General features: G+C 46.5%; 7 non-coding genes and 1 pseudogene across 7 annotated transcripts; all 8 read left to right on the top strand.

The window, feature by feature from the left end:
• Window positions 1-349: 349 nt before the first annotated feature.
• LOC130312640 (U2 spliceosomal RNA) lies at window positions 350-540 on the top strand. The gene has a single exon (XR_008860737.1). It is a non-coding gene; the product is annotated as a U2 spliceosomal RNA (small nuclear RNA).
• A 2,088-nt stretch (window positions 541-2,628) lies between these two features.
• On the top strand, window positions 2,629-2,819 carry LOC130312638 (U2 spliceosomal RNA). Its single transcript, XR_008860735.1, has one exon. It is a non-coding gene; the product is annotated as a U2 spliceosomal RNA (small nuclear RNA).
• A 2,096-nt stretch (window positions 2,820-4,915) lies between these two features.
• LOC130312637 (U2 spliceosomal RNA) lies at window positions 4,916-5,106 on the top strand. Its single transcript, XR_008860734.1, has one exon. It is a non-coding gene; the product is annotated as a U2 spliceosomal RNA (small nuclear RNA).
• A 2,083-nt stretch (window positions 5,107-7,189) lies between these two features.
• On the top strand, window positions 7,190-7,349 carry LOC130312611 (U2 spliceosomal RNA; annotated as a pseudogene).
• A 683-nt stretch (window positions 7,350-8,032) lies between these two features.
• Window positions 8,033-8,215, top strand: LOC130312592 (U2 spliceosomal RNA). Its single transcript, XR_008860702.1, has one exon. It is a non-coding gene; the product is annotated as a U2 spliceosomal RNA (small nuclear RNA).
• A 2,082-nt stretch (window positions 8,216-10,297) lies between these two features.
• LOC130312635 (U2 spliceosomal RNA) lies at window positions 10,298-10,488 on the top strand. Its single transcript, XR_008860733.1, has one exon. It is a non-coding gene; the product is annotated as a U2 spliceosomal RNA (small nuclear RNA).
• A 2,086-nt stretch (window positions 10,489-12,574) lies between these two features.
• Window positions 12,575-12,765, top strand: LOC130312634 (U2 spliceosomal RNA). The gene has a single exon (XR_008860732.1). It is a non-coding gene; the product is annotated as a U2 spliceosomal RNA (small nuclear RNA).
• A 2,088-nt stretch (window positions 12,766-14,853) lies between these two features.
• On the top strand, window positions 14,854-15,044 carry LOC130312564 (U2 spliceosomal RNA). Its single transcript, XR_008860675.1, has one exon. It is a non-coding gene; the product is annotated as a U2 spliceosomal RNA (small nuclear RNA).
• The last annotated feature ends 2,292 nt before the right edge of the window (window positions 15,045-17,336 follow it).

Below are 17,336 nucleotides of genomic sequence, written 5' to 3'. Positions count from 1 at the left end.
TGGGGACAGCCAAGGAGGCATCTGCAGGCAACAAAGATAGGTGTGTGCTTGTGTGTGTGTTTCCTATGCAGATCCTAAGCCCAGTGTCACATGCAAGTAGGAGGAGTAAGAAGGGTTCCTGGCAAATCCGGGTTATGGATTGCATTTAAAAAGGCCCCGTGGGAGTGCAATGGGCCCCTGTCTTGCTGCTTAGCAATAATGGTATGGGTTTAGGTTCTGCTGTGTGTACTGGTGGTTGACTGCCCCCCAGCCCAGAGTGTGCATGGAAAATTGTCTGGCAGCCTCCCTGACAGCAAGCAGTGATAGTGCCCATGAAGGGCACCTTGTTGGGCCCGCCCCTTTCACGGTTATCGCTTCTCGGCCTTTTGGCTAAGATCAAGTGTAGTATCTGTTCTTATCAGTTTAATATCTGATACGTCCCCTATCTGGGGACCATATATTAAATGGATTTTTGAGAACGGGGGCCGATTTCGAAGCTTGCTTCCGTCGCCCTATGCATTGACCCGATATGGCAGTATCTTCGGGTACAGTGCACCACCCCCTTACAGGGTTAAAAAGAAAGATTCCTACTTTCATTGCTACCTGCTTGCTGGCTAGCCAGCTAGCCAGCCCTGTGGGCCTTGCTGCTGCTGCAGCCAAAAAACAAAAGGTGGTGCTGCTGCTGTTTCTGCTGCTTCTGCTTCTGCTTGTGTCTGGCCGCTGTTGGAGCGTCCAGGCACAGGACTTCTGCTGCTGCTGACTAAATGGCCTCCTTAATTGGATCATTTGAGTAGCCAGCACACCTGTGCAGGTAGGGCATGACATGATAGGCAGCTGCCTTGATAGCGGGTGGGTGCTGAATGTTCCTAATTGACAAAATAAGATTAATGCTTATGAAGAAATATAAAATCTCATCCCTTCCCCAATATCGCGCCACACCCCTACCCCTTAATTCCCTGGTTGAACTTGATGGACATATGTCTTTTTTCGACCGTACTAACTATGTAACTATGTAACATAACATGGGGGGGGGGGGGGGGGGGTCTCCTGGCTGTTCACACAGGTGTGTCATTGCTGTACATTGACCATGCATTGCTTCTGTGGTATTGCAAAGGCAAAGACAAATGCTTCCAGCCATCCATTGCACTAATGGATTGGTCATCAGCTGGCTGTCTATGTCCTGCATCAATATAGACCAAAGTACAGAGGGTTAGGCTATGCTATTGTGCACCTACCTGATGCATCAGAAGGTGCGAGGCCCTTGCTAAATTCTGTGCACAGACTTTGAGATCTATACTTTAGACTGTATCTAAACCTGCTCCAACATGGACTGACATTCTGGCCTACTTTCAGCCGATGCGACTTGTCTGTCGCTGAACAGTCGCTTTTTATGTATTCAGCACCTATGTATAATGTTGTAAAAATGCTCTAGAAGCTAAAGTCGCAGAAATGTCACACATATTTGGCCTGCAACTTTCTGTGCGACAAATTCAGACAGGAAAAATCAGTATAAATCCTTAGAAAATTATCCCCCAGTGTCTCCATCTGCTGGCGGTATTGAATAAGCATTGCTGCACTGATGGGGTATGCATTAGACGAAAAAAAAGAAGAAAAAGAAGAATAATACGCCCAGAAAAGAGGCGAAAAGGAGAAAAACGTAAAAAAACGTGAAAAAAAAGTAAGAGGAAGAGAAGGGAAAAAAAGGTGGAAATGGGTTTAAAAGTGATTTCGGCGGAGAAATATATATATATATATATATATATATATATATATATACGCGCACACACACACATATATATAAACGTATTCTCCGTTGAGATATTGCAGCCGCTGCTGTGTCCAGGCCCAGGAGCCTTAGCACTGTGCTGTGATGTCACTCAATACCACTGACATCACTAGGTGTAAACAACATCTCTCCTTTGCTGTGTATGTGACTATGGAGCTGTTTGGTGATGTCGTCTATTATGGCCTTCATAGAAGCAACAGGAGATTGTTGCATCCATCTAGAACCCTCAGAACTACAGTGCTATGATGTCACTCACTTCCACAGGCCTTGCAGAGTGTAAACAACAACAACCCAGCTTTGTTGTGTATGTAACCATAGGGATTTGTGATGTCACCTAGAACCTTCACAGCAGCGACAGCTTTATGAGGAGCATCAGCACTGCTCTGCCTGAGCAGAACCATCACCGCCATAGGTTGTCAAATAACCCGGGTTTAACCCACACAGGTAAGTCCAATGGGGTGCAGGCATGTCCTCTATTCTTACAGCTTCCCGTGGGTGTTGGTTTGATACCGTTTGGGGACAGCCAAGGAGGCATCTGCAGGCAACAAAGGTAGGTGTGTGCTTGTGTGTGTGTTTCCTATGCAGATCCTAAGCCCAGTGTCACATGCAAGTAGGAGGAGTAAGAAGGGTTCCTGGCAAATCCGGGTTATGGATTGCATTTAAAAAGGCCCCGTGGGAGTGCAATGGGCCCCTGTCTTGCTGCTTAGCAATAATGGTATGGGTTTAGGTTCTGCTGTGTGTACTGGTGGTTGACTGCCCCCCAGCCCAGAGTGTGCATGGAAAATTGTCTGGCAGCCTCCCTGACAGCAAGCAGTGATAGTGCCCATGAAGGGCACCTTGTTGGGCCCGCCCCTTTCACGGTTATCGCTTCTCGGCCTTTTGGCTAAGATCAAGTGTAGTATCTGTTCTTATCAGTTTAATATCTGATACGTCCCCTATCTGGGGACCATATATTAAATGGATTTTTGAGAACGGGGGCCGATTTCGAAGCTTGCTTCCGTCGCCCTATGCATTGACCCGATATGGCAGTATCTTCGGGTACAGTGCACCACCCCCTTACAGGGTTAAAAAGAAAGATTCCTACTTTCATTGCTACCTGCTTGCTGGCTAGCCAGCTAGCCAGCCCTGTGGGCCTTGCTGCTGCTGCAGCCAAAAAACAAAAGGTGGTGCTGCTGCTGCTTCTGCTGCTTCTGCTTCTGCTTGTGTCTGGCCGCTGTTGGAGCGTCCAGGCACAGGACTTCTGCTGCTGCTGACTAAATGGCCTCCTTAATTGGATCATTTGAGTAGCCAGCACACCTGTGCAGGTAGGGCATGACATGATAGGCAGCTGCCTTGATAGCGGGTGGGTGCTGAATGTTCCTAATTGACAAAATAAGATTAATGCTTATGAAGAAATATAAAATCTCATCCCTTCCCCAATATCGCGCCACACCCCTACCCCTTAATTCCCTGGTTGAACTTGATGGACATATGTCTTTTTTCGACCGTACTAACTATGTAACTATGTAACATAACATGGGGGGGGGGGGGGGTCTCCTGGCTGTTCACACAGGTGTGTCATTGCTGTACATTGACCATGCATTGCTTCTGTGGTATTGCAAAGGCAAAGACAAATGCTTCCAGCCATCCATTGCACTAATGGATTGGTCATCAGCTGGCTGTCTATGTCCCGCATCAATATAGACCAAAGTACAGAGGGTTAGGCTATGCTATTGTGCACCTACCTGATGCATCAGAAGGTGCGAGGCCCTTGCTAAATTCTGTGCACAGACTTTGAGATCTATACTTTAGACTGTATCTAAACCTGCTCCAACATGGACTGACATTCTGGCCTACTTTCAGCCGATGCGACTTGTCTGTCGCTGAACAGTCGCTTTTTATGTATTCAGCACCTATGTATAATGTTGTAAAAATGCTCTAGAAGCTAAAGTCGCAGAAATGTCACACATATTTGGCCTGCAACTTTCTGTGCGACAAATTCAGACAGGAAAAATCAGTATAAATCCTTAGAAAATTATCCCCCAGTGTCTCCATCTGCTGGCGGTATTGAATAAGCATTGCTGCACTGATGGGGTATGCATTAGACAAAAAAAAAGAAGAAAAAGAAGAATAATACGCCCAGAAAAGAGGCGAAAAGGAGAAAAACGTAAAAAAACGTGAAAAAAAAGTAAGAGGAAGAGAAGGGAAAAAAAGGTGGAAATGGGTTTAAAAGTGATTTCGGCGGAGAAATATATATATATATATATATATATATATATATATATATATATATATATACGCGCACACACACACATATATATAAACGTATTCTCCGTTGAGATATTGCAGCCGCTGCTGTGTCCAGGCCCAGGAGCCTTAGCACTGTGCTGTGATGTCACTCAATACCACTGACATCACTAGGTGTAAACAACATCTCTCCTTTGCTGTGTATGTGACTATGGAGCTGTTTGGTGATGTCGTCTATTATGGCCTTCATAGAAGCAACAGGAGATTGTTGCATCCATCTAGAACCCTCAGAACTACAGTGCTATGATGTCACTCACTTCCACAGGCCTTGCAGAGTGTAAACAACAACAACCCAGCTTTGTTGTGTATGTAACCATAGGGATTTGTGATGTCACCTAGAACCTTCACAGCAGCGACAGCTTTATGAGGAGCATCAGCACTGCTCTGCCTGAGCAGAACCATCACCGCCATAGGTTGTCAAATAACCCGGGTTTAACCCACACAGGTAAGTCCAATGGGGTGCAGGCATGTCCTCTATGCTTACAGCTTCCCGTGGGTGTTGGTTTGATACCGTTTGGGGACAGCCAAGGAGGCATCTGCAGGCAACAAAGATAGGTGTGTGCTTGTGTGTGTGTTTCCTATGCAGATCCTAAGCCCAGTGTCACATGCAAGTAGGAGGAGTAAGAAGGGTTCCTGGCAAATCCGGGTTATGGATTGCATTTAAAAAGGCCCCGTGGGAGTGCAATGGGCCCCTGTCTTGCTGCTTAGCAATAATGGTATGGGTTTAGGTTCTGCTGTGTGTACTGGTGGTTGACTGCCCCCCAGCCCAGAGTGTGCATGGAAAATTGTCTGGCAGCCTCCCTGACAGCAAGCAGTGATAGTGCCCATGAAGGGCACCTTGTTGGGCCCGCCCCTTTCACGGTTATCGCTTCTCGGCCTTTTGGCTAAGATCAAGTGTAGTATCTGTTCTTATCAGTTTAATATCTGATACGTCCCCTATCTGGGGACCATATATTAAATGGATTTTTGAGAACGGGGGCCGATTTCGAAGCTTGCTTCCGTCGCCCTATGCATTGACCCGATATGGCAGTATCTTCGGGTACAGTGCACCACCCCCTTACAGGGTTAAAAAGAAAGATTCCTACTTTCATTGCTACCTGCTTGCTGGCTAGCCAGCTAGCCAGCCCTGTGGGCCTTGCTGCTGCTGCAGCCAAAAAACAAAAGGTGGTGCTGCTGCTGCTTCTGCTGCTGCTGCTTCTGCTTGTGTCTGGCCGCTGTTGGAGCGTCCAGGCACAGGACTTCTGCTGCTGCTGACTAAATGGCCTCCTTAATTGGATCATTTGAGTAGCCAGCACACCTGTGCAGGTAGGGCATGACATGATAGGCAGCTGCCTTGATAGCGGGTGGGTGCTGAATGTTCCTAATTGACAAAATAAGATTAATGCTTATGAAGAAATATAAAATCTCATCCCTTCCCCAATATCGCGCCACACCCCTACCCCTTAATTCCCTGGTTGAACTTGATGGACATATGTCTTTTTTCGACCGTACTAACTATGTAACTATGTAACATAACATGGGGGGGGGGGGGTCTCCTGGCTGTTCACACAGGTGTGTCATTGCTGTACATTGACCATGCATTGCTTCTGTGGTATTGCAAAGGCAAAGACAAATGCTTCCAGCCATCCATTGCACTAATGGATTGGTCATCAGCTGGCTGTCTATGTCCCGCATCAATATAGACCAAAGTACAGAGGGTTAGGCTATGCTATTGTGCACCTACCTGATGCATCAGAAGGTGCGAGGCCCTTGCTAAATTCTGTGCACAGACTTTGAGATCTATACTTTAGACTGTATCTAAACCTGCTCCAACATGGACTGACATTCTGGCCTACTTTCAGCCGATGCGACTTGTCTGTCGCTGAACAGTCGCTTTTTATGTATTCAGCACCTATGTATAATGTTGTAAAAATGCTCTAGAAGCTAAAGTCGCAGAAATGTCACACATATTTGGCCTGCAACTTTCTGTGCGACAAATTCAGACAGGAAAAATCAGTATAAATCCTTAGAAAATTATCCCCCAGTGTCTCCATCTGCTGGCGGTATTGAATAAGCATTGCTGCACTGATGGGGTATGCATTAGACGAAAAAAAAGAAGAAAAAGAAGAATAATACGCCCAGAAAAGAGGCGAAAAGGAGAAAAACGTAAAAAAACGTGAAAAAAAGTAAGAGGAAGAGAAGGGAAAAAAAGGTGGAAATGGGTTTAAAAGTGATTTCGGCGGAGAAATATATATATATATATATATATATATATATATATATATACGCGCACACACACACATATATATAAACGTATTCTCCGTTGAGATATTGCAGCCGCTGCTGTGTCCAGGCCCAGGAGCCTTAGCACTGTGCTGTGATGTCACTCAATACCACTGACATCACTAGGTGTAAACAACATCTCTCCTTTGCTGTGTATGTGACTATGGAGCTGTTTGGTGATGTCGTCTATTATGGCCTTCATAGAAGCAACAGGAGATTGTTGCATCCATCTAGAACCCTCAGAACTACAGTGCTATGATGTCACTCACTTCCACAGGCCTTGCAGAGTGTAAACAACAACAACCCAGCTTTGTTGTGTATGTAACCATAGGGATTTGTGATGTCACCTAGAACCTTCACAGCAGCGACAGCTTTATGAGGAGCATCAGCACTGCTCTGCCTGAGCAGAACCATCACCGCCATAGGTTGTCAAATAACCCGGGTTTAACCCACACAGGTAAGTCCAATGGGGTGCAGGCATGTCCTCTATGCTTACAGCTTCCCGTGGGTGTTGGTTTGATACCGTTTGGGGACAGCCAAGGAGGCATCTGCAGGCAACAAAGGTAGGTGTGTGCTTGTGTGTGTGTTTCCTATGCAGATCCTAAGCCCAGTGTCACATGCAAGTAGGAGGAGTAAGAAGGGTTCCTGGCAAATCCGGGTTATGGATTGCATTTAAAAAGGCCCCGTGGGAGTGCAATGGGCCCCTGTCTTGCTGCTTAGCAATAATGGTATGGGTTTAGGTTCTGCTGTGTGTACTGGTGGTTGACTGCCCCCCAGCCCAGAGTGTGCATGGAAAATTGTCTGGCAGCCTCCCTGACAGCAAGCAGTGATAGTGCCCATGAAGGGCACCTTGTTGGGCCCGCCCCTTTCACGGTTATCGCTTCTCGGCCTTTTGGCTAAGATCAAGTGTAGTATCTGTTCTTATCAGTTTTCATGCTGGTGGGGATGGGTGCTGCATGGAGGATGCAGGTGTACCAGGGCTTTCCGGGGCTGGTTCTGAGGAATCAGCTCGACGGCTGCCCCGATGTGACCTGTTCCCTCCGGGTCTCGCCATGAGGCTGAGAGGGTCTAGAGCCGAGGTACTTTTGTGCCTCGGGGAGTGGTGACCCCGAGGTGCCGAAACTCACTGGGAGAATAGGCTCACTGAGTTGAAGCACGGGCACCATAATCTCTTCACCTTGTGGCACTCACCTCTTGATTCCCGGCCTTCTGGCTAGGATCAGAGAAATTTTTATAGATCCGGCCGGATGTCCGGGCAGTATATCTGCACACATTCACTTATTTATTTATTTTTTGTCTCACTGTGTCACTTTTTGCGTGTTGTGTGTTCACAGGATTTGTCAGGATGCGGTAGCCCTTCTGGGTGTCCCTCCTGGCGGTCTAGGGGAGGTGTGTGTGGCCATTAGGTTCCGCACCTCCCTGCAAACACCCCGGGTACTCCTGCTTCGCAGGGTACCTACCGTAATCGGCTCTGCGGGCAGATACCTTGGCTAACGCCAAGGGGGATGCCGGGAGCATTTGTGGTCTCCTAGTAGCTTCGGCGAAAAGGGACATCGAACCTGGAACCTCGCAGGTACCTTTTGGTCCGGAGGCGAAGGGTAAGGTTTGTTGGGGGGCCTCTCTCCTATCGGAGAAGGGCTTGCGATAGACCGCATCCTTTGTGCACGTTTTTTTAGTGTAACACGTTTGCACTTTTTCTTGCACTTTGGGTGAATCGAAAGCACGTTCCTCGGCTTTAGATAGAAAAAATCTGTTCTTATCAGTTTAATATCTGATACGTCCCCTATCTGGGGACCATATATTAAATGGATTTTTGAGAACGGGGGCCGATTTCGAAGCTTGCTTCCGTCGCCCTATGCATTGACCCGATATGGCAGTATCTTCGGGTACAGTGCACCACCCCCTTACAGGGTTAAAAAGAAAGATTCCTACTTTCATTGCTACCTGCTTGCTGGCTAGCCAGCTAGCCAGCCCTGTGGGCCTTGCTGCTGCTGCAGCCAAAAAACAAAAGGTGGTGCTGCTGCTGTTTCTGCTGCTTCTGCTTCTGCTTGTGTCTGGCCGCTGTTGGAGCGTCCAGGCACAGGACTTCTGCTGCTGCTGACTAAATGGCCTCCTTAATTGGATCATTTGAGTAGCCAGCACACCTGTGCAGGTAGGGCATGACATGATAGGCAGCTGCCTTGATAGCGGGTGGGTGCTGAATGTTCCTAATTGACAAAATAAGATTAATGCTTATGAAGAAATATAAAATCTCATCCCTTCCCCAATATCGCGCCACACCCCTACCCCTTAATTCCCTGGTTGAACTTGATGGACATATGTCTTTTTTCGACCGTACTAACTATGTAACTATGTAACATAACATGGGGGGGGGGGGGTCTCCTGGCTGTTCACACAGGTGTGTCATTGCTGTACATTGACCATGCATTGCTTCTGTGGTATTGCAAAGGCAAAGACAAATGCTTCCAGCCATCCATTGCACTAATGGATTGGTCATCAGCTGGCTGTCTATGTCCCGCATCAATATAGACCAAAGTACAGAGGGTTAGGCTATGCTATTGTGCACCTACCTGATGCATCAGAAGGTGCGAGGCCCTTGCTAAATTCTGTGCACAGACTTTGAGATCTATACTTTAGACTGTATCTAAACCTGCTCCAACATGGACTGACATTCTGGCCTACTTTCAGCCGATGCGACTTGTCTGTCGCTGAACAGTCGCTTTTTATGTATTCAGCACCTATGTATAATGTTGTAAAAATGCTCTAGAAGCTAAAGTCGCAGAAATGTCACACATATTTGGCCTGCAACTTTCTGTGCGACAAATTCAGACAGGAAAAATCAGTATAAATCCTTAGAAAATTATCCCCCAGTGTCTCCATCTGCTGGCGGTATTGAATAAGCATTGCTGCACTGATGGGGTATGCATTAGACGAAAAAAAAGAAGAAAAAGAAGAATAATACGCCCAGAAAAGAGGCGAAAAGGAGAAAAACGTAAAAAAACGTGAAAAAAAAGTAAGAGGAAGAGAAGGGAAAAAAAGGTGGAAATGGGTTTAAAAGTGATTTCGGCGGAGAAATATATATATATATATATATATATATATATATATATACGCGCACACACACACATATATATAAACGTATTCTCCGTTGAGATATTGCAGCCGCTGCTGTGTCCAGGCCCAGGAGCCTTAGCACTGTGCTGTGATGTCACTCAATACCACTGACATCACTAGGTGTAAACAACATCTCTCCTTTGCTGTGTATGTGACTATGGAGCTGTTTGGTGATGTCGTCTATTATGGCCTTCATAGAAGCAACAGGAGATTGTTGCATCCATCTAGAACCCTCAGAACTACAGTGCTATGATGTCACTCACTTCCACAGGCCTTGCAGAGTGTAAACAACAACAACCCAGCTTTGTTGTGTATGTAACCATAGGGATTTGTGATGTCACCTAGAACCTTCACAGCAGCGACAGCTTTATGAGGAGCATCAGCACTGCTCTGCCTGAGCAGAACCATCACCGCCATAGGTTGTCAAATAACCCGGGTTTAACCCACACAGGTAAGTCCAATGGGGTGCAGGCATGTCCTCTATGCTTACAGCTTCCCGTGGGTGTTGGTTTGATACCGTTTGGGGACAGCCAAGGAGGCATCTGCAGGCAACAAAGGTAGGTGTGTGCTTGTGTGTGTGTTTCCTATGCAGATCCTAAGCCCAGTGTCACATGCAAGTAGGAGGAGTAAGAAGGGTTCCTGGCAAATCCGGGTTATGGATTGCATTTAAAAAGGCCCCGTGGGAGTGCAATGGGCCCCTGTCTTGCTGCTTAGCAATAATGGTATGGGTTTAGGTTCTGCTGTGTGTACTGGTGGTTGACTGCCCCCCAGCCCAGAGTGTGCATGGAAAATTGTCTGGCAGCCTCCCTGACAGCAAGCAGTGATAGTGCCCATGAAGGGCACCTTGTTGAGCCCGCCCCTTTCACGGTTATCGCTTCTCGGCCTTTTGGCTAAGATCAAGTGTAGTATCTGTTCTTATCAGTTTAATATCTGATACGTCCCCTATCTGGGGACCATATATTAAATGGATTTTTGAGAACGGGGGCCGATTTCGAAGCTTGCTTCCGTCGCCCTATGCATTGACCCGATATGGCAGTATCTTCGGGTACAGTGCACCACCCCCTTACAGGGTTAAAAAGAAAGATTCCTACTTTCATTGCTACCTGCTTGCTAGCTAGCCAGCCCTGTGGGCCTTGCTGCTGCTGCAGCCAAAAAACAAAAGGTGGTGCTGCTGCTGCTTCTGCTGCTTCTGCTGCTTCTGCTTCTGCTTGTGTCTGGCCGCTGTTGGAGCGTCCAGGCACAGGACTTCTGCTGCTGCTGACTAAATGGCCTCCTTAATTGGATCATTTGAGTAGCCAGCACACCTGTGCAGGTAGGGCATGACATGATAGGCAGCTGCCTTGATAGCGGGTGGGTGCTGAATGTTCCTAATTGACAAAATAAGATTAATGCTTATGAAGAAATATAAAATCTCATCCCTTCCCCAATATCGCGCCACACCCCTACCCCTTAATTCCCTGGTTGAACTTGATGGACATATGTCTTTTTTCGACCGTACCAACTATGTAACTATGTAACATAACATGGGGGGGGGTCTCCTGGCTGTTCACACAGGTGTGTCATTGCTGTACATTGACCATGCATTGCTTCTGTGGTATTGCAAAGGCAAAGACAAATGCTTCCAGCCATCCATTGCACTAATGGATTGGTCATCAGCTGGCTGTCTATGTCCCGCATCAATATAGACCAAAGTACAGAGGGTTAGGCTATGCTATTGTGCACCTACCTGATGCATCAGAAGGTGCGAGGCCCTTGCTAAATTCTGTGCACAGACTTTGAGATCTATACTTTAGACTGTATCTAAACCTGCTCCAACATGGACTGACATTCTGGCCTACTTTCAGCCGATGCGACTTGTCTGTCGCTGAACAGTCGCTTTTTATGTATTCAGCACCTATGTATAATGTTGTAAAAATGCTCTAGAAGCTAAAGTCGCAGAAATGTCACACATATTTGGCCTGCAACTTTCTGTGCGACAAATTCAGACAGGAAAAATCAGTATAAATCCTTAGAAAATTATCCCCCAGTGTCTCCATCTGCTGGCGGTATTGAATAAGCATTGCTGCACTGATGGGGTATGCATTAGACGAAAAAAAAGAAGAAAAAGAAGAATAATACGCCCAGAAAAGAGGCGAAAAGGAGAAAAACGTAAAAAAACGTGAAAAAAAAGTAAGAGGAAGAGAAGGGAAAAAAAGGTGGAAATGGGTTTAAAAGTGATTTCGGCGGAGAAATATATATATATATATATATATATATATATATATATATATATACGCGCACACACACACATATATATAAACGTATTCTCCGTTGAGATATTGCAGCCGCTGCTGTGTCCAGGCCCAGGAGCCTTAGCACTGTGCTGTGATGTCACTCAATACCACTGACATCACTAGGTGTAAACAACATCTCTCCTTTGCTGTGTATGTGACTATGGAGCTGGTTTGGTGATGTCGTCTATTATGGCCTTCATAGAAGCAACAGGAGATTGTTGCATCCATCTAGAACCCTCAGAACTACAGTGCTATGATGTCACTCACTTCCACAGGCCTTGCAGAGTGTAAACAACAACAACCCAGCTTTGTTGTGTATGTAACCATAGGGATTTGTGATGTCACCTAGAACCTTCACAGCAGCGACAGCTTTATGAGGAGCATCAGCACTGCTCTGCCTGAGCAGAACCATCACCGCCATAGGTTGTCAAATAACCCGGGTTTAACCCACACAGGTAAGTCCAATGGGGTGCAGGCATGTCCTCTATGCTTACAGCTTCCCGTGGGTGTTGGTTTGATACCGTTTGGGGACAGCCAAGGAGGCATCTGCAGGCAACAAAGGTAGGTGTGTGCTTGTGTGTGTGTTTCCTATGCAGATCCTAAGCCCAGTGTCACATGCAAGTAGGAGGAGTAAGAAGGGTTCCTGGCAAATCCGGGTTATGGATTGCATTTAAAAAGGCCCCGTGGGAGTGCAATGGGCCCCTGTCTTGCTGCTTAGCAATAATGGTATGGGTTTAGGTTCTGCTGTGTGTACTGGTGGTTGACTGCCCCCCAGCCCAGAGTGTGCATGGAAAATTGTCTGGCAGCCTCCCTGACAGCAAGCAGTGATAGTGCCCATGAAGGGCACCTTGTTGGGCCCGCCCCTTTCACGGTTATCGCTTCTCGGCCTTTTGGCTAAGATCAAGTGTAGTATCTGTTCTTATCAGTTTAATATCTGATACGTCCCCTATCTGGGGACCATATATTAAATGGATTTTTGAGAACGGGGGCCGATTTCGAAGCTTGCTTCCGTCGCCCTATGCATTGACCCGATATGGCAGTATCTTCGGGTACAGTGCACCACCCCCTTACAGGGTTAAAAAGAAAGATTCCTACTTTCATTGCTACCTGCTTGCTGGCTAGCCAGCTAGCCAGCCCTGTGGGCCTTGCTGCTGCTGCAGCCAAAAAACAAAAGGTGGTGCTGCTGCTGCTTCTGCTGCTTCTGCTTCTGCTTGTGTCTGGCCGCTGTTGGAGCGTCCAGGCACAGGACTTCTGCTGCTGCTGACTAAATGGCCTCCTTAATTGGATCATTTGAGTAGCCAGCACACCTGTGCAGGTAGGGCATGACATGATAGGCAGCTGCCTTGATAGCGGGTGGGTGCTGAATGTTCCTAATTGACAAAATAAGATTAATGCTTATGAAGAAATATAAAATCTCATCCCTTCCCCAATATCGCGCCACACCCCTACCCCTTAATTCCCTGGTTGAACTTGATGGACATATGTCTTTTTTCGACCGTACTAACTATGTAACTATGTAACATAACATGGGGGGGGGGGGGGGGCTCCTGGCTGTTCACACAGGTGTGTCATTGCTGTACATTGACCATGCATTGCTTCTGTGGTATTGCAAAGGCAAAGACAAATGCTTCCAGCCATCCATTGCACTAATGGATTGGTCATCAGCTGGCTGTCTATGTCCCGCATCAATATAGACCAAAGTACAGAGGGTTAGGCTATGCTATTGTGCACCTACCTGATGCATCAGAAGGTGCGAGGCCCTTGCTAAATTCTGTGCACAGACTTTGAGATCTATACTTTAGACTGTATCTAAACCTGCTCCAACATGGACTGACATTCTGGCCTACTTTCAGCCGATGCGACTTGTCTGTCGCTGAACAGTCGCTTTTTATGTATTCAGCACCTATGTATAATGTTGTAAAAATGCTCTAGAAGCTAAAGTCGCAGAAATGTCACACATATTTGGCCTGCAACTTTCTGTGCGACAAATTCAGACAGGAAAAATCAGTATAAATCCTTAGAAAATTATCCCCCAGTGTCTCCATCTGCTGGCGGTATTGAATAAGCATTGCTGCACTGATGGGGTATGCATTAGACGAAAAAAAAGAAGAAAAAGAAGAATAATACGCCCAGAAAAGAGGCGAAAAGGAGAAAAACGTAAAAAAACGTGAAAAAAAAGTAAGAGGAAGAGAAGGGGAAAAAAGGTGGAAATGGGTTTAAAATTGATTTCGGCGGAGAAATATATATATATATATATATATATATATATATATATATATACGCGCACACACACACATATATATAAACGTATTCTCCGTTGAGATATTGCAGCCGCTGCTGTGTCCAGGCCCAGGAGCCTTAGCACTGTGCTGTGATGTCACTCAATACCACTGACATCACTAGGTGTAAACAACATCTCTCCTTTGCTGTGTATGTGACTATGGAGCTGTTTGGTGATGTCGTCTATTATGGCCTTCATAGAAGCAACAGGAGATTGTTGCATCCATCTAGAACCCTCAGAACTACAGTGCTATGATGTCACTCACTTCCACAGGCCTTGCAGAGTGTAAACAACAACAACCCAGCTTTGTTGTGTATGTAACCATAGGGATTTGTGATGTCACCTAGAACCTTCACAGCAGCGACAGCTTTATGAGGAGCATCAGCACTGCTCTGCCTGAGCAGAACCATCACTGCCATAGGTTGTCAAATAACCCGGGTTTAACCCACACAGGTAAGTCCAATGGGGTGCAGGCATGTCCTCTATGCTTACAGCTTCCCGTGGGTGTTGGTTTGATACCGTTTGGGGACAGCCAAGGAGGCATCTGCAGGCAACAAAGGTAGGTGTGTGCTTGTGTGTGTGTTTCCTATGCAGATCCTAAGCCCAGTGTCACATGCAAGTAGGAGGAGTAAGAAGGGTTCCTGGCAAATCCGGGTTATGGATTGCATTTAAAAAGGCCCCGTGGGAGTGCAATGGGCCCCTGTCTTGCTGCTTAGCAATAATGGTATGGGTTTAGGTTCTGCTGTGTGTACTGGTGGTTGACTGCCCCCCAGCCCAGAGTGTGCATGGAAAATTGTCTGGCAGCCTCCCTGACAGCAAGCAGTGATAGTGCCCATGAAGGGCACCTTGTTGGGCCCGCCCCTTTCACGGTTATCGCTTCTCGGCCTTTTGGCTAAGATCAAGTGTAGTATCTGTTCTTATCAGTTTAATATCTGATACGTCCCCTATCTGGGGACCATATATTAAATGGATTTTTGAGAACGGGGGCCGATTTCGAAGCTTGCTTCCGTCGCCCTATGCATTGACCCGATATGGCAGTATCTTTGGGTACAGTGCACCACCCCCTTACAGGGTTAAAAAGAAAGATTCCTACTTTCATTGCTACCTGCTTGCTGGCTAGCCAGCTAGCCAGCCCTGTGGGCCTTGCTGCTGCTGCAGCCAAAAAACAAAAGGTGGTGCTGCTGCTGCTTCTGCTGCTTCTGCTTCTGCTTGTGTCTGGCCGCTGTTGGAGCGTCCAGGCACAGGACTTCTGCTGCTGCTGACTAAATGGCCTCCTTAATTGGATCATTTGAGTAGCCAGCACACCTGTGCAGGTAGGGCATGACATGATAGGCAGCTGCCTTGATAGCGGGTGGGTGCTGAATGTTCCTAATTGACAAAATAAGATTAATGCTTATGAAGAAATATAAAATCTCATCCCTTCCCCAATATCGCGCCACACCCCTACCCCTTAATTCCCTGGTTGAACTTGATGGACATATGTCTTTTTTCGACCGTACTAACTAGGGATGTAAGAAAAAAATCGATTCTCGCGATAATCGCGATTTTTCATTTGCCGATACAGAATCGATTCAAAATATTTTTGAATCGATTCTTTTAGGGATGTGGAATTTTTAATAAAACGCACTTTTCTTACCTGCCAACGAGCCCGCGGAGCTCCGGTACAGGTGTTCGGTCCCCGGGCTGTATTCTTCTTACTTCCTGTTAGTCCGGCACGTCACATGGAGCTTCAGCCTATCACCAGCCGCAGCGATGTCCCGCCTCTGCTGGTGATAGGCTGAAGCTCCATGTGACGTGCCGAACTAACAGGAAGTAAGAAGAATACAGCCCGGGGACCGAACACCTGTACTGGACTGTACCGGAGCTCCGGGGGCTCGTTGGAAGGTAAGATAAAGTGTGTTTTATTTTATTTTGCAGCACCGGAGTACTAGATCGCCGCTGTCAAAGCTGACAGCGGCGTCTATTGGGATCTATGAATGCTCCCAGGTGGGCGATATATCGCGATGTATCGTCACCTAGACGGTATCGCGATATATCGCGATATATCGAATCGCCACACTGGTATCGCGATTCGAATCGAATCGCCAAATTCTTGGCGATTCACACCCCTAGTACTAACTATGTAACTATGTAACATAACATGGGGGGGGGGGGGGGGGGTCTCCTGGCTGTTCACACAGGTGTGTCATTGCTGTACATTGACCATGCATTGCTTCTGTGGTATTGCAAAGGCAAAGACAAATGCTTCCAGCCATCCATTGCACTAATGGATTGGTCATCAGCTGGCTGTCTATGTCCCGCATCAATATAGACCAAAGTACAGAGGGTTAGGCTATGCTATTGTGCACCTACCTGATGCATCAGAAGGTGCGAGGCCCTTGCTAAATTCTGTGCACAGACTTTGAGATCTATACTTTAGACTGTATCTAAACCTGCTCCAACATGGACTGACATTCTGGCCTACTTTCAGCCGATGCGACTTGTCTGTCGCTGAACAGTCGCTTTTTATGTATTCAGCACCTATGTATAATGTTGTAAAAATGCTCTAGAAGCTAAAGTCGCAGAAATGTCACACATATTTGGCCTGCAACTTTCTGTGCGACAAATTCAGACAGGAAAAATCAGTATAAATCCTTAGAAAATTATCCCCCAGTGTCTCCATCTGCTGGCGGTATTGAATAAGCATTGCTGCACTGATGGGGTATGCATTAGACGAAAAAAAAGAAGAAAAAGAAGAATAATACGCCCAGAAAAGAGGCGAAAAGGAGAAAAACGTAAAAAAACGTGAAAAAAAAGTAAGAGGAAGAGAAGGGAAAAAAAGGTGGAAATGGGTTTAAAAGTGATTTCGGCGGAGAAATATATATATATATATATATATATATATATATATATATATATATATACGCGCACACACACACATATATATAAACGTATTCTCCGTTGAGATATTGCAGCCGCTGCTGTGTCCAGGCCCAGGAGCCTTAGCACTGTGCTGTGATGTCACTCAATACCACTGACATCACTAGGTGTAAACAACATCTCTCCTTTGCTGTGTATGTGACTATGGAGCTGTTTGGTGATGTCGTCTATTATGGCCTTCATAGAAGCAACAGGAGATTGTTGCATCCATCTAGAACCCTCAGAACTACAGTGCTATGATGTCACTCACTTCCACAGGCCTTGCAGAGTGTAAACAACAACAACCCAGCTTTGTTGTGTATGTAACCATAGGGATTTGTGATGTCACCTAGAACCTTCACAGCAGCGACAGCTTTATGAGGAGCATCAGCACTGCTCTGCCTGAGCAGAACCATCACCGCCATAGGTTGTCAAATAACCCGGGTTTAACCCACAC

Source organism: Hyla sarda, unplaced genomic scaffold (genome assembly GCF_029499605.1).
Source record: "Hyla sarda isolate aHylSar1 unplaced genomic scaffold, aHylSar1.hap1 scaffold_172, whole genome shotgun sequence".
In the NCBI taxonomy this organism is placed as follows: Eukaryota; Metazoa; Chordata; class Amphibia; order Anura; family Hylidae; genus Hyla; species Hyla sarda.
The sequence above is the reverse complement of the archived record's forward strand: the minus strand, read 5'-3'. Positions and strand labels throughout refer to the sequence as shown.